Raw genomic sequence first — 19,520 nt, 5'->3', positions numbered from 1 at the left:
TTTAAGTGTTTGATGCTCGTTAGTTTGCCTGTTGGTTCCATTGTTCTATATAAGAGCTTTAAGTGTTTGATGCTCGTTAGTTTGCCTGTTGGTTCCATTGTTCTATATAAGAGTCGTTAGTTTTCCTGTTGGTTCCATTGTTCTATATAAGAGCTTTAAGTGTTTGATGCTCGTTAGTTTGCCTGTTGGTTCCATTGTTCTATATAAGAGCTTTAAGTGTTTGATGCTCGTTAGTTTGCCTGTTGGTTCCATTGTTCTATATAAGAGCTTTAAGTGTTTGATGCTCGTTAGTTTGCCTGTTGGTTCCATTGTTCTATATAAGAGCTTTAAGTGTTTGATGCTCGTTAGTTTGCCTGTTGGTTCCATTGTTCTATATAAGAGCTTTAAGTGTTTGATGCTCGTTAGTTTGCCTGTTGGTTCCATTGTTCTTTTTTCATTTAAGAGCTTTAATATAAGTGTTTGATGCTCGTTAGTTTGCCTGTTGGTTCCATTGTTCTATATAAGAGATTTAAGTGTTTGATGCTCGTTAGTTTGCCTGTTGGTTCCATTGTTCTATTTAGAGCTTTAAGTGTTTGATGCTCGTTAGTTTGTTTGGTTCTATATAAGAGCTTTAAGTGTTTGATGCTCGTTAGTTTGCCTGTTGGTTCCATTGTTCTATATAAGAGCTTTAAGTGTTTGATGCTCGTTAGTTTGCCTGTTGGTTCCATTGTTCTATATAAGAGCTTTAAGTGTTTGATGCTCATTAGTTTGCCTGTTGGTTCCATTGTTCTATATAAGAGCTTTAAGTGTTTGATGCTCGTTAGTTTGCCTGTTGGTTCCATTGTTCTATATAAGAGCTTTAAGTGTTTGATGCTCGTTAGTTTGCCTGTTGGTTCCATTGTTCTATATAAGAGCTTTAAGTGTTTGATGCTCGTTAGTTTTCTTGTTTGTTGCTTTGTTCTTTTTTGAGCTTTAAGTGTTTGATGCTCGTTAGTTTGCCTGTTGGTTCCATTGTTCTATATAAGAGCTTTAAGTGTTTGATGCTCGTTAGTTTGCCTGTTGGTTCCATTGTTCTATTTAGATCTTTAAGTGTTTGATGCTCGTTAGTTTTCCTGTTGGTTCCATTGTTCTATATAAGAGCTTTAAGTGTTTGATGCTCGTTAGTTTGCCTGTTGGTTCCATTGTTCTATATAAGAGCTTTAAGTGTTTGATGCTCGTTAGTTTTCCTGTTGGTTCCATTGTTCTATATAAGAGCTTTAAGTGTTTGATGCTCGTTAGTTTGCCTGTTGGTTCCATTGTTCTATATAAGAGCTTTAAGTGTTTGATGCTCGTTAGTTTGCCTGTTGGTTCCATTGTTCTATATAAGAGCTTTAAGTGTTTGATGCTCGTTAGTTTGCCTGTTGGTTCCATTGTTCTATATAAGAGCTTTAAGTGTTTGATGCTCGTTAGTTTTCCTGTTGGTTCCATTGTTCTATATAATAGCTTTAAGTGTTTGATGCTCGTTAGTTTGCCTGTTGGTTCCATTGTTCTATATAAGAGCTTTAAGTGTTTGATGCTCGTTAGTTTGCCTGTTGGTTCCATTGTTCTATATAAGAGCTTTAAGTGTTTGATGCTCGTTAGTTTGCATGTTGGTTCCATTGTTCTATATAAGAGCTTTAAGTGTTTGATGCTCGTTAGTTTTCCTGTTGGTTCCATTGTTCTATATAAGAGCTTTAAGTGTTTGATGCTCGTTAGTTTGCCTGTTGGTTCCATTGTTCTATATAAGAGCTTTAAGTGTTTGATGCTCGTTAGTTTTCATGTTGGTTCCATTGTTCTATATAAGAGCTTTAAGTGTTTGATGCTCGTTAGTTTTCCTGTTGGTTCCATTGTTCTATATAAGAGCTTTAAGTGTTTGATGCTCGTTAGTTTGCCTGTTGGTTCCATTGTTCTATATAAGAGCTTTAAGTGTTTGATGCTCGTTAGTTTGCCTGTTGGTTCCATTGTTCTATATAAGAGCTTTAAGTGTTTGATGCTCGTTAGTTTGCCTGTTGGTTCCATTGTTCTATATAAGAGCTTTAAGTGTTTGATGCTCGTTAGTTTGCCTGTTGGTTCCATTGTTCTATATAAGAGCTTTAAGTGTTTGATGCTCGTTAGTTTGCCTGTTGGTTCCATTGTTCTATATAAGAGCTTTAAGTGTTTGATGCTCGTTAGTTTGCCTGTTGGTTCCATTGTTCTATATAAGAGCTTTAAGTGTTTGATGCTCGTTAGTTTGCCTGTTGGTTCCATTGTTCTATATAAGAGCTTTAAGTGTTTGATGCTCGTTAGTTTGCCTGTTGGTTCCATTGTTCTATATAAGAGCTTTAAGTGTTTGATGCTCGTTAGTTTTCCTGTTGGTTCCATTGTTCTATATAAGAGCTTTAAGTGTTTGATGCTCGTTAGTTTGCCTGTTGGTTCCATTGTTCTATATAAGAGCTTTAAGTGTTTGATGCTCGTTAGTTTGCCTGTTGGTTCCATTGTTCTATATAAGAGCTTTAAGTGTTTGATGCTCGTTAGTTTGCCTGTTGGTTCCATTGTTCTATATAAGAGCTTTAAGTGTTTGATGCTCGTTAGTTTGCCTGTTGGTTCCATTGTTCTATATAAGAGCTTTAAGTGTTTGATGCTCGTTAGTTTGCCTGTTGGTTCCATTGTTCTATATAAGAGCTTTAAATGTTTGATGCTCGTTAGTTTGCCTGTTGGTTCCATTGTTCTATATAAGAGCTTTAAGTGTTTGATGCTCGTTAGTTTGCCTGTTGGTTCCATTGTTCTATATAAGAGCTTTAAGTGTTTGATGCTCGTTAGTTTGCCTGTTGGTTCCATTGTTCTATATAAGAGCTTTAAGTGTTTGATGCTCGTTAGTTTTCCTGTTGGTTCCATTGTTCTATATAAGAGCTTTAAGTGTTTGATGCTCGTTAGTTTGCCTGTTGGTTCCATTGTTCTATATAAGAGCTTTAAGTGTTTGATGCTCGTTAGTTTGCCTGTTGGTTCCATTGTTCTATATAAGAGCTTTAAGTGTTTGATGCTCGTTAGTTTGCCTGTTGGTTCCATTGTTCTATATAAGAGCTTTAAGTGTTTGATGCTCGTTAGTTTGCCTGTTGGTTCCATTGTTCTATTTAGAGCTTTAAGTGTTTGATGCTCGTTAGTTTGCCTGTTGGTTCCATTGTTCTATATAAGAGCTTTAAGTGTTTGATGCTCGTTAGTTTGCCTGTTGGTTCCATTGTTCTATATAAGAGCTTTAAGTGTTTGATGCTCGTTAGTTTGTTGGTTCCATTGTTCTATATAAGAGCTTTAAGTGTTTGATGCTCAGTTTTCCTGTTGGTTCCATTGTTCTATATAAGAGCTTTAAGTGTTTGATGCTCGTTAGTTTGTCTGTTGGTTCCATTGTTCTATTTAAGAGCTTTAAGTGTTTGATGCTCGTTAGTTTGCCTGTTGGTTCCATTGTTCTATATAAGAGCTTTAAGTGTTTGATGCTCGTTAGTTTGCCTGTTGGTTCCATTGTTCTATATAAGAGCTTTAAGTGTTTGATGCTCGTTAGTTTGCCTGTTGGTTCCATTGTTCTATATAAGAGCTTTAAGTGTTTGATGCTCGTTAGTTTGCCTGTTGGTTCCATTGTTCTATATAAGAGCTTTAAGTGTTTGATGCTCGTTAGTTTGCCTGTTGGTTCCATTGTTCTATATAAGAGCTTTAAGTGTTTGATGCTCGTTAGTTTGCCTGTTGGTTCCATTGTTCTATATAAGAGCTTTAAGTGTTTGATGCTCGTTAGTTTGCCTGTTGGTTCCATTGTTCTATATAAGAGCTTTAAGTGTTTGATGCTCGTTAGTTTGCCTGTTGGTTCCATTGTTCTATATAAGAGCTTTAAGTGTTTGATGCTCGTTAGTTTTCCTGTTGGTTCCATTGTTCTATATAAGAGCTTTAAGTGTTTGATGCTCGTTAGTTTGCCTGTTGGTTCCATTGTTCTATATAAGAGCTTTAAGTGTTTGATGCTCGTTAGTTTGCCTGTTGGTTCCATTGTTCTATATAAGAGCTTTAAGTGTTTGATGCTCGTTAGTTTGCCTGTTGGTTCCATTGTTCTATATAAGAGCTTTAAGTGTTTGATGCTCGTTAGTTTGCCTGTTGGTTCCATTGTTCTATATAAGAGCTTTAAGTGTTTGATGCTCGTTAGTTTGCCTGTTGGTTCCATTGTTCTATATAAGAGCTTTAAGTGTTTGATGCTCGTTAGTTTGCCTGTTGGTTCCATTGTTCTATATAAGAGCTTTAAGTGTTTGATGCTCGTTAGTTTTCATGTTGGTTCCATTGTTCTATATAAGAGCTTTAAGTGTTTGATGCTCGTTAGTTTGCCTGTTGGTTCCATTGTTCTATATAAGAGCTTTAAGTGTTTGATGCTCGTTAGTTTGCCTGTTGGTTCCATTGTTCTATATAAGAGCTTTAAGTGTTTGATGCTCGTTAGTTTGCCTGTTGGTTCCATTGTTCTATATAAGAGCTTTAAGTGTTTGATGCTCGTTAGTTTGCCTGTTGGTTCCATTGTTCTATATAAGAGCTTTAAGTGTTTGATGCTCGTTAGTTTGCCTGTTGGTTCCATTGTTCTATATAAGAGCTTTAAGTGTTTGATGCTCGTTAGTTTGCCTGTTGGTTCCATTGTTCTATATAAGAGCTTTAAGTGTTTGATGCTCGTTAGTTTGCCTGTTGGTTCCATTGTTCTATATAAGAGCTTTAAGTGTTTGATGCTCGTTAGTTTTCCTGTTGGTTCCATTGTTCTATATAAGAGCTTTAAGTGTTTGATGCTCGTTAGTTTGCCTGTTGGTTCCATTGTTCTATATAAGAGCTTTAAGTGTTTGATGCTCGTTAGTTTTCCTGTTGGTTCCATTGTTCTATATAAGAGCTTTAAGTGTTTGATGCTCGTTAGTTTGCCTGTTGGTTCCATTGTTCTATATAAGAGCTTTAAGTGTTTGATGCTCGTTAGTTTGCCTGTTGGTTCCATTGTTCTATATAAGAGCTTTAAGTGTTTGATGCTCGTTAGTTTGCCTGTTGGTTCCATTGTTCTATATAAGAGCTTTAAGTGTTTGATGCTCGTTAGTTTGCCTGTTGGTTCCATTGTTCTATATAAGAGCTTTAAGTGTTTGATGCTCGTTAGTTTGCCTGTTGGTTCCATTGTTCTATATAAGAGCTTTAAGTGTTTGATGCTCGTTAGTTTGCCTGTTGGTTCCATTGTTCTATATAAGAGCTTTAAGTGTTTGATGCTCGTTAGTTTGCCTGTTGGTTCCATTGTTCTATATAAGAGCTTTAAGTGTTTGATGCTCGTTAGTTTGCCTGTTGGTTCCATTGTTCTATATAAGAGCTTTAAGTGTTTGATGCTCGTTAGTTTGCCTGTTGGTTCCATTGTTCTATATAAGAGCTTTAAGTGTTTGATGCTCGTTAGTTTGCCTGTTGGTTCCATTGTTCTATATAAGAATTTTAAGTGTTTGATGCTCGTTAGTTTGCCTGTTGGTTCCATTGTTCTATATAAGAGCTTTAAGTGTTTGATGCTCGTTAGTTTGCCTGTTGGTTCCATTGTTCTATATAAGAGCTTTAAGTGTTTGATGCTCGTTAGTTTGCCTGTTGGTTCCATTGTTCTATATAAGAGCTTTAAGTGTTTGATGCTCGTTAGTTTGCCTGTTGGTTCCATTGTTCTATATAAGAGCTTTAAGTGTTTGATGCTCGTTAGTTTGCCTGTTGGTTCCATTGTTCTATATAAGAGCTTTAAGTGTTTGATGCTCGTTAGTTTGCCTGTTGGTTCCATTGTTCTATATAAGAGCTTTAAGTGTTTGATGCTCGTTAGTTTGCCTGTTGGTTCCATTGTTCTATATAAGAGCTTTAAGTGTTTGATGCTCGTTAGTTTGCCTGTTGGTTCCATTGTTCTATATAAGAGCTTTAAGTGTTTGATGCTCGTTAGTTTGCCTGTTGGTTCCATTGTTCTATATAAGAGCTTTAAGTGTTTGATGCTCGTTAGTTTTCCTGTTGGTTCCATTGTTCTATATAAGAGCTTTAAGTGTTTGATGCTCGTTAGTTTTCCTGTTGGTTCCATTGTTCTATATAAGAGCTTTAAGTGTTTGATGCTCGTTAGTTTGCCTGTTGGTTCCATTGTTCTATATAAGAGCTTTAAGTGTTTGATGCTCGTTAGTTTGCCTGTTGGTTCCATTGTTCTATATAAGAGCTTTAAGTGTTTGATGCTCGTTAGTTTGCCTGTTGGTTCCATTGTTCTATATAAGAGCTTTAAGTGTTTGATGCTCGTTAGTTTGCCTGTTGGTTCCATTGTTCTATATAAGAGCTTTAAGTGTTTGATGCTCGTTAGTTTGCCTGTTGGTTCCATTGTTCTATATAAGAGCTTTAAGTGTTTGATGCTCGTTAGTTTGCCTGTTGGTTCCATTGTTCTATATAAGAGCTTTAAGTGTTTGATGCTCGTTAGTTTGCCTGTTGGTTCCATTGTTCTATATAAGAGCTTTAAGTGTTTGATGCTCGTTAGTTTGCCTGTTGGTTCCATTGGTCTATATAAGAGCTTTAAGTGTTTGATGCTCGTTAGTTTGCCTGTTGGTTCCATTGTTCTATATAAGAGCTTTAAGTGTTTGATGCTCGTTAGTTTGCCTGTTGGTTACATTGTTCTATATAAGAGCTTTAAGTGTTTGATGCTCGTTAGTTTGCCTGTTGGTTCCATTGTTCTATATAAGAGCTTTAAGTGTTTGATGCTCGTTAGTTTGCCTGTTGGTTCCATTGTTCTATATAGGAGCTTTAAGTGTTTGATGCTCGTTAGTTTGCCTGTTGGTTCCATTGTTCTATATAAGAGCTTTAAGTGTTTGATGCTCGTTAGTTTGCCTGTTGGTTCCATTGTTCTATATAAGAGCTTTAAGTGTTTGATGCTCGTTAGTTTGCCTGTTGGTTCCATTGTTCTATATAAGAGCTTTAAGTGTTTGATGCTCGTTAGTTTGCCTGTTGGTTCCATTGTTCTATATAAGAGCTTTAAGTGTTTGATGCTCGTTAGTTTGCCTGTTGGTTCCATTGTTCTATATAGAGCTTTAAGTGTTTGATGCTCGTTAGTTTGCCTGTTGGTTCCATTGTTCTATATAAGAGCTTTAAGTGTTTGATGCTCGTTAGTTTGCCTGTTGGTTCCATTGTTCTATATAAGAGCTTTAAGTGTTTGATGCTCGTTAGTTTGCCTGTTGGTTCCATTGTTCTATATAAGAGCTTTAAGTGTTTGATGCTCGTTAGTTTGCCTGTTGGTTCCATTGTTCTATATAAGAGCTTTAAGTGTTTGATGCTCGTTAGTTTGCCTGTTGGTTCCATTCTTCTATATAAGAGAGTTAAGTGATTGAAGCTCGTTAGTTAGCCTGTTGGTTCCATTGTTCTATATAAGAGCTTTAAGTGTTTGATGCTCGTTAGTTTGCCTGTTGGTTCCATTGTTCTATATAAGAGCTTTAAGTGTTTGATGCTCGTTAGTTTGCCTGTTGGTTCCATTGTTCTATATAAGAGCTTTAAGTGTTTGATGCTCGTTAGTTTGCCTGTTGGTTCCATTGTTCTATATAAGAGCTTTAAGTGTTTGATGCTCGTTAGTTTGCCTGTTGGTTCAATTGTTCTATTTAGAGCTTTAAGTGTTTGATGCTCGTTAGTTTGCCTGTTGGTTCCATTGTTCTATATAAGAGCTTTAAGTGTTTGATGCTCGTTAGTTTGCCTGTTGGTTCCATTGTTCTATATAAGAGCTTTAAGTGTTTGATGCTCGTTAGTTTGCCTGTTGGTTCCATTGTTCTATATAAGAGCTTTAAGTGTTTGATGCTCGTTAGTTTGCCTGTTGGTTCCATTGTTCTATATAAGAGCTTTAAGTGTTTGATGCTCGTTAGTTTGCCTGTTGGTTCCATTGTTCTATATAAGAGCTTTAAGTGTTTGATGCTCGTTAGTTTGCCTGTTGGTTCCATTGTTCTATATAAGAGCTTTAAGTGTTTGATGCTCGTTAGTTTTCATGTTGGTTCCATTGTTCTATATAAGAGCTTTAAGTGTTTGATGCTGGTTAGTTTGCTTGTTGGTTCCATTGTTGTCATTAGAGCTTTAAGTGTTTGATGCTCGTTAGTTTGCCTGTTGGTTCCATTGTTCTATATAAGAGCTTTAAGTGTTTGATGCTCGTTAGTTTTCATGTTGGTTCCATTGTTCTATATAAGAGCTTTAAGTGTTTGATGCTCGTTAGTTTGCCTGTTGGTTCCATTGTTCTATATAAGAGCTTTAAGTGTTTGATGCTCGTTAGTTTTCCTGTTGGTTCCATTGTTCTATATAAGAGCTTTAAGTGTTTGATGCTCGTTAGTTTGCCTGTTGGTTCCATTGTTCTATATAAGAGCTTTAAGTGTTTGATGCTCGTTAGTTTGCCTGTTGGTTCCATTGTTCTATATAAGAGCTTTAAGTGTTTGATGCTCGTTAGTTTTCCTGTTGGTTCCATTGTTCTATATAAGAGCTTTAAGTGTTTGATGCTCGTTAGTTTATATAAGAGCCTGTTGGTTCCATTGTTCTATATAAGAGCTTTAAGTGTTTGATGCTCGTTAGTTTGCCTGTTGGTTCCATTGTTCTATATAAGAGCTTTAAGTGTTTGATGCTCGTTAGTTTGCCTGTTGGTTCCATTGTTCTATATAAGAGCTTTAAGTGTTTGATGCTCGTTAGTTTTCCTGTTGGTTCCATTGTTCTATATAAGAGCTTTAAGTGTTTGATGCTCGTTAGTTTTCCTGTTGGTTCCATTGTTCTATATAAGAGCTTTAAGTGTTTGATGCTCGTTAGTTTGCCTGTTGGTTCCATTGTTCTATATAAGAGCTTTAAGTGTTTGATGCTCGTTAGTTTGCCTGTTGGTTCCATTGTTCTATATAAGAAGTTTAAGTGTTTGATGCTCGTTGTTTGAGTTTAGTTTGCCTGTTGGTTCCATTGTTCTATATAAGAGATTTAAGTGTTTGATGCTCGTTAGTTTGCATGTTGGTTCCATTGTTCTATATAAGAGATTTAAGTGTTTGATGCTCGTTAGTTTTCATGTTGGTTCCATTGTTCTATATAAGAGCTTTAAGTGTTTGATGCTCGTTAGTTTGCCTGTTGGTTCCATTGTTCTATATAAGAGCTTTAAGTGTTTGATGCTCGTTAGTTTTCATGTTGGTTCCATTGTTCTATATAAGAGCTTTAAGTGTTTGATGCTCGTTAGTTTTCCTGTTGGTTCCATTGTTCTATATAAGATGTTTAAGTGTTTTATGCTCGTTAGTTTGCCTGTTGGTTCCATTGTTCTATATAAGAAGTTTAAGTGTTTGATGCTCGTTAGTTTGCCTGTTGGTTCCATTGTTCTATATAAGAGATTTAAGTGTTTGATGCTCGTTAGTTTGCATGTTGGTTCCATTGTTCTATATAAGAAGTTTAAGTGTTTGATGCTCGTTAGTTTGCCTGTTGGTTCCATTGTTCTATATAAGAGCTTTAAGTGTTTGATGCTCGTTAGTTTGCATGTTGGTTCCATTGTTCTATTTAGAGCTTTAAGTGTTTGATGCTCGTTAGTTTGCCTGTTGGTTCCATTGTTCTATATAAGAGCTTTAAGTGTTTGATGCTCGTTAGTTTTCCTGTTGGTTCCATTGTTCTATATAAGAGCTTTAAGTGTTTGATGCTCGTTAGTTTGCCTGTTGGTTCCATTGTTCTATATAAGAGCTTTAAGTGTTTGATGCTCGTTATATACGTTTTAAGTGTTTGATGCCTGTTGGTTCCATTGTTCTATATAAGAGCTTTAAGTGTTTGATGCTCGTTAGTTTGCCTGTTGGTTCCATTGTTCTATATAAGAGCTTTAAGTGTTTGATGCTTGGTTCCATTGTTCTATTAGTTTAGTGTTTGATGCCTGTTGGTTCCATTGTTCTATATAAGAGCTTTAAGTGTTTGATGCTCGTTAGTTTGCCTGTTGGTTCCATTGTTCTATAAAAGAGCTTTAAGTGTTTGATGCTCGTTAGTTTGCCTGTTGGTTCCATTGTTCTATATAAGAGCTTTAAGTGTTTGATGCTCGTTAGTTTGCCTGTTGGTTCCATTGTTCTATATAAGAGCTTTAAGTGTTTGATGCTCGTTAGTTTGCCTGTTGGTTCCATTGTTCTATATAAGAGCTTTAAGTGTTTGATGCTCGTTAGTTTGCCTGTTGGTTCCATTGTTCTATATAAGAGCTTTAAGTGTTTGATGCTCGTTAGTTTGCCTGTTGGTTCCATTGTTCTATATAAGAGCTTTAAGTGTTTGATGCTCGTTAGTTTGCCTGTTGGTTCCATTGTTCTATATAAGAGCTTTAAGTGTTTGATGCTCGTTAGTTTTCCTGTTGGTTCCATTGTTCTATATAAGAGCTTTAAGTGTTTGATGCTCGTTAGTTTGCCTGTTGGTTCCATTGTTCTATATAAGAGCTTTAAGTGTTTGATGCTCGTTAGTTTGCCTGTTGGTTCCATTGTTCTATATAAGAGCTTTAAGTGTTTGATGCTCGTTAGTTTGCCTGTTGGTTCCATTGTTCTATATAAGAGCTTTAAGTGTTTGATGCTCGTTAGTTTGCCTGTTGGTTCCATTGTTCTATATAAGAGCTTTAAGTGTTTGATGCTCGTTAGTTTGCCTGTTGGTTCCATTGTTCTATATAAGAGCTTTAAGTGTTTGATGCTCGTTAGTTTGCCTGTTGGTTCCATTGTTCTATATAAGAGCTTTAAGTGTTTGATGCTCGTTAGTTTGCCTGTTGGTTCCATTGTTCTATATAAGAGCTTTAAGTGTTTGATGCTCGTTAGTTTGCCTGTTGGTTCCATTGTTCTATATAAGAGCTTTAAGTGTTTGATGCTCGTTAGTTTGCCTGTTGGTTCCATTGTTCTATATAAGAGCTTTAAGTGTTTGATGCTCGTTAGTTTGCCTGTTGGTTCCATTGTTCTATATAAGAGCTTTAAGTGTTTGATGCTCGTTAGTTTGCCTGTTGGTTCCATTGTTCTATATAAGAGCTTTAAGTGTTTGATGCTCGTTAGTTTGCCTGTTGGTTCCATTGTTCTATATAAGAGCTTTAAGTGTTTGATGCTCGTTAGTTTGCCTGTTGGTTCCATTGTTCTATATAAGAGCTTTAAGTGTTTGATGCTCGTTAGTTTGCCTGTTGGTTCCATTGTTCTATATAAGAGCTTTAAGTGTTTGATGCTCGTTAGTTTGCCTGTTGGTTCCATTGTTCTATATAAGAGCTTTAAGTGTTTGATGCTCGTTAGTTTGCCTGTTGGTTCCATAGTTCTATATAAGAGCTTTAAGTGTTTGATGCTCGTTAGTTTGCCTGTTGGTTCCATTGTTCTGATATAAGAGCTGGTAAGTGTTTGATGCTCGTTAGTTTGCCTGTTGGTTCCATTGTTCTATATAAGAGCTTTAAGTGTTTGATGCTCGTTAGTTTGCCTGTTGGTTCCATTGTTCTATATAAGAGCTTTAAGTGTTTGATGCTCGTTAGTTTGCCTGTTGGTTCCATTGTTCTATATAAGAGCTTTAAGTGTTTGATGCTCGTTAGTTTGCCTGTTGGTTCCATTGTTCTATATAAGAGCTTTAAGTGTTTGATGCTCGTTAGTTTTCCTGTTGGTTCCATTGTTCTATATAAGAGCTTTAAGTGTTTGATGCTCGTTAGTTTGCCTGTTGGTTCCATTGTTCTGTATAAGAGCTTTAAGTGTTTGATGCTCGTTAGTTTGCCTGTTGGTTCCATTGTTCTATATAAGAGCTTTAAGTGTTTGATGCTCGTTAGTTTGCCTGTTGGTTCCATTGTTCTATATAAGAGCTTTAAGTGTTTGATGCTCGTTAGTTTGCCTGTTGGTTCCATTGTTCTATATAAGAGCTTTAAGTGTTTGATGCTCGTTAGTTTGCCTGTTGGTTCCATTGTTCTATATAAGAGCTTTAAGTGTTTGATGCTCGTTAGTTTGCCTGTTGGTTCCATTGTTCTATATAAGAGCTTTAAGTGTTTGATGCTCGTTAGTTTGCCTGTTGGTTCCATTGTTCTATATAAGAGCTTTAAGTGTTTGATGCTCGTTAGTTTGCCTGTTGGTTCCATTGTTCTATATAAGAGCTTTAAGTGTTTGATGCTCGTTAGTTTTCCTGTTGGTTCCATTGTTCTATATAAGAGCTTTAAGTGTTTGATGCTCGTTAGTTTGCCTGTTGGTTCCATTGTTCTATATAAGAGCTTTAAGTGTTTGATGCTCGTTAGTTTGCCTGTTGGTTCCATTGTTCTATATAAGAGCTTTAAGTGTTTGATGCTCGTTAGTTTGCCTGTTGGTTCCATTGTTCTATATAAGAGCTTTAAGTGTTTGATGCTCGTTAGTTTGCCTGTTGGTTCCATTGTTCTATATAAGAGCTTTAAGTGTTTGATGCTCGTTAGTTTGCCTGTTGGTTCCATTGTTCTATATAAGAGCTTTAAGTGTTTGATGCTCGTTAGTTTGCCTGTTGGTTCCATTGTTCTATATAAGAGCTTTAAGTGTTTGATGCTCGTTAGTTTGCCTGTTGGTTCCATTGTTCTATATAAGAGCTTTAAGTGTTTGATGCTCGTTAGTTTGCCTGTTGGTTCCATTGTTCTATATAAGAGCTTTAAGTGTTTGATGCTCGTTAGTTTGCCTGTTGGTTCCATTGTTCTATATAAGAGCTTTAAGTGTTTGATGCTCGTTAGTTTGCCTGTTGGTTCCATTGTTCTATAGAGCTTTAAGTGTTTGATGCTTTAATTGTTCTATATAAGTGTTTGATGCTCGTTAGTTTGCCTGTTGGTTCCATTGTTCTATATAAGAGCTTTAAGTGTTTGATGCTCGTTAAGTTTTGATGCCTGTTGGTTCCATTGTTCTATATAAGAGCTTTAAGTGTTTGATGCTCGTTAGTTTGCCTGTTGGTTCCATTGTTCTATATAAGAGCTTTAAGTGTTTGATGCTCGTTAGTTTGCCTGTTGGTTCCATTGTTCTATATAAGAGCTTTAAGTGTTTGATGCTCGTTAGTTTGCCTGTTGGTTCCATTGTTCTATATAAGAGCTTTAAGTGTTTGATGCTCGTTAGTTTGCCTGTTGGTTCCATTGTTCTATACAAGAGCTTTAAGTGTTTGATGCTCGTTAGTTTTCCTGTTGGTTCCATTGTTCTATATAAGAGCTTTAAGTGTTTGATGCTCGTTAGTTTGCCTGTTGGTTCCATTGTTCTATATAAGAGCTTTAAGTGTTTGATGCTCGTTAGTTTGCCTGTTGGTTCCATTGTTCTATATAAGAGCTTTAAGTGTTTGATGCTCGTTAGTTTGCCTGTTGGTTCCATTGTTCTATATAAAAGCTGGACGTGTTTGATGCTCGTTAGTTTGCCTGTTGTTTCCATTGTTCTATATAAGAGCTTTAAGTGTTTGATGCTCGTTAGTTTGCCTGTTGGTTCCATTGTTCTATACGTTATTCTCATTCGTGACTTTACTTATTGACAAATATTTATATGGTAGTGAAGCAGAAGACACTTATCTTTATGGAACACATGGTCTTATTCTCCTTGTAGTTTTTCAGGAGTCTCTGTGTAAATCTTTCGTTTGTTCATATTTTCCCTAGTTTTATTGAAGTTTAGTTTTGGATGATAATTTTTTGTTTTGTTTTTTCCCACCACAGGTAAAGTGTTAATTGCACTCCATGTCGACAAAAGTGTAAAACATGAACCAATTATAGTTTTTAGTTCTTTTTGGCTCTTGATCAGAATGATAAAATCTTAGGCAGGATACTTCGCTTGTTCTAGCTGTACAAGTGTGTCTAGGTTTATTGACGATGTACACCTACATGTATGACGTATGAAGTAACCGAACATGAAAATCACGCTCCATCCTCTAAGTGACACATTTAACACTGTGTACTAAAATCACACAGCACTGCTCTCCTATTTTGCTTCAACCCGGGACTGTAAATACCAGAACTCGTGGGTTATCGTTGAGCGACATGTGACAGAATATGGCAAACACATTCCTATTGAGTACCTAAGGTATCTCATAACCCAAAGCTCTACCAGCAGAGCCAAAGCGAGACTGTATTAGTATGATAAAGGATTTTCACGCTGCTTTCTTGCGGGGAAACTATTGTTGCTTCAGAGTAAAACCTAGCTGAGTTATCATTTCGTCATGATTTAAACTGTATTGTTCTTAAACCACAAGCCACAGCGAACCATCTCCGATTTTATTGCATCTTCGGTTTTAGAGGTTAATGTACACCTAAATCATTTCACAAACTATCAGTCTATTCCTAAATTATGCACAAACTGATCTTTACTTGGGTGAAAACAGGACTTTCTAATGATTTACGTCATTTATTGTTTCATTTACAACAACGAAATACTTTGGCATTAAATGCGTTATTCAAAGCGTATTTTTGCTTTATAAATAGACTTTCTCATTTCTAGTGTTCACATGTTTTGCAGATTCAAATGAAGGCAGAGCAGACTTCCTAGAGATATATGTAGATGGTGAGTAGTGAAATATGTATTGAAAATAAGATAGTTTTAAATTTAAGACGATCAAGGAAAAAAAGGCGCGGCTTTAATTCATTTAGTGAGAAGTGTATGACATATTGTTTTTGACAGGCTTATTTTCAACATTGACCGTTATTTTCGAGATGTTTTAACTGGAGAGAGACAGAGAACCCTTTCCCTTTTTCCCGATGTATCTTGCAAAGAATAACAGTATATGTTTAAGATTTATCCTACCATTATCATCAGAAACCGGCTTATTTTTGGTAAAGCTAAGTAGGAGTTCGTGGCTTATTTTTGGTATACCTTAGTAGGGGTTCGTGGTTATTTTTGGTATATCTTAGTAGGGGTTCGTGGCTTATTTTTGGTATATCTAAGTAGGAGTTCGTGGCTTATTTTTGGTATATCTTAGTAGGGGTTCGTGGCTTATTTTTGGTATATCTAAGTAGGGGTTCGTGGCTTATTTTTGGTATATCTTAGTAGGGGTTCGTGGCTTATTTTTGGTATATCTAAGTAGGAGTTCGTGGCTTATTTTTGGTATAGCTAAGTAGGGGTTCGTGGTTATTTTTGGTATATCTTAGTAGGGGTTCGTGGTTATTTTTGGTATATCTTAGTAGGGGTTCGTGGCTTATTTTTGGTATATCTTAGTAGGGGTTCGTGGCTTATTTTTGGTATATCTTAGTAGGGGTTCGTGGTATATCTTATTTCTTATTTTTGGTATATCTTAGTAGGGGTTCGTGGCTTATTTTTGGTATATCTTAGTAGGGGTTCGTGGCTTATTTTTGGTATATCTTAGTAGGAGTTCGTGGCTTATTTTTGGTATATCTTAGTAGGGGTTCGTGGCTTATTTTTGGTATATCTTAGTAGGGGTTCGTGGCTTATTTTTGGTATATCTTAGTAGGGGTTCGTGGCTTATTTTTGGTATATCTTAGTAGGGGTTCGTGGCTTATTTTTGGTATATCTTAGTAGGGGTTCGTGGCTTATTTTTGGTATATCTTAGTAGGGGTTCGTGGCTTATTTTTGGTATTCTTTAGGGGTTCGTGGCTTATTTTTGGTATATCTTAGTAGGGGTTCGTGGCTTATTTTTGGTATATCTTAGTAGGGGTTCGTGGCTTATTTTTGGTATATCTTAGTAGGGGTTCGTGGTTATTTTTGGTATATCTTAGTAGGGGTTCGTGGTTATTTTTGGTATATCTTAGTAGGGGTTCGTGGCTTATTTTTGGTATATCTTAGTAGGGGTTCGTTATTTTTGGTATATCTTAGTAGGGGTTCGTGGTTATTTTTGGTATATCTTAGTAGGGGTTCGTGGCTTATTTTTGGTATATCTTAGTAGGGGTTCGTGGCTTATTTTTGGTATATCTTAGTAGGAGTTCGTGGCTTATTTTTGGTATATCTTAGTAGGGGTTCGTGGTTATTTTTGGTATATCTTAGTAGGGGTTCGTGGCTTATTTTTGGTATATCTTAGTAGGAGTTCGTGGCTTATTTTTGGTATATCTTAGTAGGGGTTATTTTTATATCTTAGGGGGTATTTTTGGTATCTTAGTAGGGGTTCGTGGTTATTGGCTTATTTTTGGTATATCTTAGGAGTTCGTGGCTTATTTTTGGTAGGGGTTCGTGGCTTATTTTTGGTATATCTTAGTAGGAGTTCGTGGCTTATTTTTGGTATATCTTAGTAGAAGTTCATGGCTTATTTTCGGTAAATCTTGGTTGGAATTTCTTGCTTATTTCCGGTAATTCTAGGTAGGAAATTGTGGGTTATTTTTGGCATAGCTTGGTAGGAATTTATGGCTTATATTTAGTTTCTTAACGTTGGTAGGATTTTGTGGTGGCTAATTTCCGATTATTCTTACTAGGTTTCATGACTCATTTCAGTATGTTTTGCTACTAATCTGTGGCTTAATTTTTGTTTATTTTCCGTGGTTAATGTGAGGGACTAGCTTATATTCCAGATTTTGGGTTTTGTTTTGGTACCACGGAACTGTGATACTTAACAATAATGTAATGATAGCATCGAGTTAGCGCAGAACATTAGTATTTTACTTTCGCAGCCAAATTAGTATCTTTCAAATATTTTTCTTAGATCAAAACTGATCCCTGATTCAAAAAGATCTCTAAACCAACGCGGTCTCGCGATTGAGCAAGACTCTTTACAGATGTATTTTCTGAACATGGGTGGCCTCTTTTCAGGATGGATCCCACATCAACGTATTGATGTCGTCACTCAGTTCTTAATGGGAAATTGTGACTTCTTTAGTGAAAGTACTACTGAATGGAATAGTCTCTTGACCAAATCTTATTGAATTAGCGTAGAAACAGAAATTATATCCACCCAATGCTTTCATTTTTTAGCTCACCTGGCCCGAAGGAACACACTCATTTGGCCTCTAGTTTAAAGATAAACAGTGGCAATCGTGATATTACTGCAGTTTTTTTTAAATATATTATACATGTTGGATATTACATTAATGGCTCTGAATGAGAGTTGTTTGATTAAATGAATGCACATCATTAACTATTGCACTCCCTAGTATGAATAATTAGTTTCCATTTAGACAATAACATAGAAATAATGGTGTATCTGCGATATAATTAGATAACTGAGATAAGTTTCATAACAGATTCAGCTTACCTGAGCCGAAGGAACATATGCCAATGGCGTCGCCATCCGCCCGTCGTCCGTCAATTTTTTCCCTAAAAACTACTACTAATCATAAGCGGCTGAGCGGATTTGACCAAATCTGATCAGAAACATTCTCGGGGGAAAAGAAACAAACTCTGGGTAAATGTAGGGACTCGGCCACCAGAGTCTTAAGGGGAGGGGCTCAAAGGGAAAATTTTGAGATCCTACCTCTACGGAAGGATTGATGTAATTTTGCACTGAAGAATACTTGGGCGAAGAGGAATCGATGTGATATAAATGCTGGGCCCAAAAGAATAGATAGAGCACATATCTAGAATGTCTACTCTTCTTGTAAGAATAATTGGTTTTTGTCCAACTTTGATCTTAAGTATCCTTTGGTGAAAGTGAATCAATTTTGTAATGTGGGTCTCTACAATTTGGTCTGAAGCATCCATAGGTGAAAGGGAATCTTATATAACGTTAGGTCTGTACCCCTGGAACATGGGGGCAGAGTCAAGTAGTGGAAATAGAATAAATTGTTTAAAATCCTTCTTCCTCTGTAAAATTTTCAGAATTCTGCTACAATTTAGTCTGAAGTATCTTTGGATGTTGGGGAACTTTTGTTTTAAATGTGGGTCTGTGCCGCCTCTACATCTCTAAATATGTAGTCTGAAATATTTTTGATCCATTTGTAACATCTAACGAGAAATATATTTCAACAAATTCTTGGTGTCAGAGATGATACCATTAACATATGGTACGTCACGATTTTTCTTTAACAAATAATTGGGTGTTTCAGCGAAATACCCACCTACAACAACTATTCAAGCAACAAGTCCAGATACAACAACATCAGCTCCAGATACAACAACTTCAGCTTCAGATACAACAACTTCAGCTCCAGATACAACTTCAGCTTCAGATACAACAACTTCAGCTCCAGATACAACAACTTCAGCTTCAGATACAACAACTTCAGCTTCAGATACATCTACTGAAGCCATGGGAACGACAGGTATTTTCTAGAAAATGAACATATGATAAAGGTATCAAAACTTTGATTAAAACTTAAAATACTTTTCTCTCTCAAAAACATTAGCCATTGAAGAAAACTGTTTAAAAACTTTTTCATGATCCATCGATAACATGTGTATATCCGGCTTCTACGCATGTTATTTTCCAAGCTTGCGGCTGACGGTCTCAAGCATAGGTGGTATTGTTGGTACGACCTGGGCAAGGGAGCAATTTCGTCAGTCTTAGAAACCGAAAGTCATAGGCTTTACTCTTTCCGTCAGCTCCACTGATAATTTCTAGAAGGACGCTTAATGTATTGTAACGTGTTTTGGATACACTATATCCAATTTTGATTTGTGTCTTTTGCACAATATTCACTCGCGAGCACCTGATGTCTCATGCAATATCCTCAACTTTGTTGGGGTGGGCGATACACAAGGTACATTTCTGAATAAATCCTTGGTATGTTTGATTTATTAAACGTATAAGTACAATAGAGAATTAATATTTTGTTTTAAAAAAACATTTCGAGTAACAAAAAAGTCATAGTCATGTTGATCTTATTTGAAATATGGAAATAACGATTGCCGTGTAATAGAGTGATCTTGCCAAAAACAGATTACTTTTTTGCGTTACGATCAGTTAAATTTTCAGTTTTTCATATATCAATACAATTATTTAGCAATTACTTGTTTCCCTAAAATCAGATTTCTACACTTTTTAATGATATGAGGATTTGTCTTACATTCCAGACAATGACCATGAATTACCCTGCGTAAAATGTGTATGTCTCAAGCAGACGGCAAACATCACAACAGAGGAATTACAAGAAATCGTTGTTCAGCTTAAAAAAGAGCTACAAATAGACAAATCCAAGACAAGCAGTAAGTGTAATAATCATCACCACCACCATCTCCAACACCACCACCACTACAACCACCACAATCATCATCATCACCACCACAACCACCACAATCCCCACCAACACCTTCATCATCACCACCACCATCATTATCATCACCACTACCACCACCACCACCACCACCACCATCTTCACCATGACCACATATACCGCAAGCATTATCATCATCATCATCATCATCATCATCACCACCACTACCACTACCACCACCACCACCACCACCACCAAAGTCATCACTACCAACATCACCACCACTATCGTCATCATATTTTGTTAGAAATCAGCGTATCAATCTCAAAGTCATTCCTATGGTCAAAGTTAACATGTTCTTTCTATTTCTTAAATGCTGAGTAGTTAGTTGATAATATGACGTCTTTGGTATTGCAATTACAGTTGATAAATGTAAACAAGTCATCATGTCATTGTATTTTTGTTTAGGTTTTATGATAATGTTTGTGATGTACAAACTAAAAAATAATCAGATTCAATCATTCGTAAAGGCAAAGGTCAAGATCATGGT

Source organism: Ylistrum balloti, unplaced genomic scaffold (assembly GCF_031769215.1).
Source record: "Ylistrum balloti isolate Yb309-2 unplaced genomic scaffold, AGI_CSIRO_Ybal_v1 Utg373096, whole genome shotgun sequence".
Lineage (NCBI taxonomy): Eukaryota > Metazoa > Mollusca > Bivalvia > Pectinida > Pectinidae > Ylistrum > Ylistrum balloti.
This window is presented reverse-complemented; position numbering follows the sequence as displayed.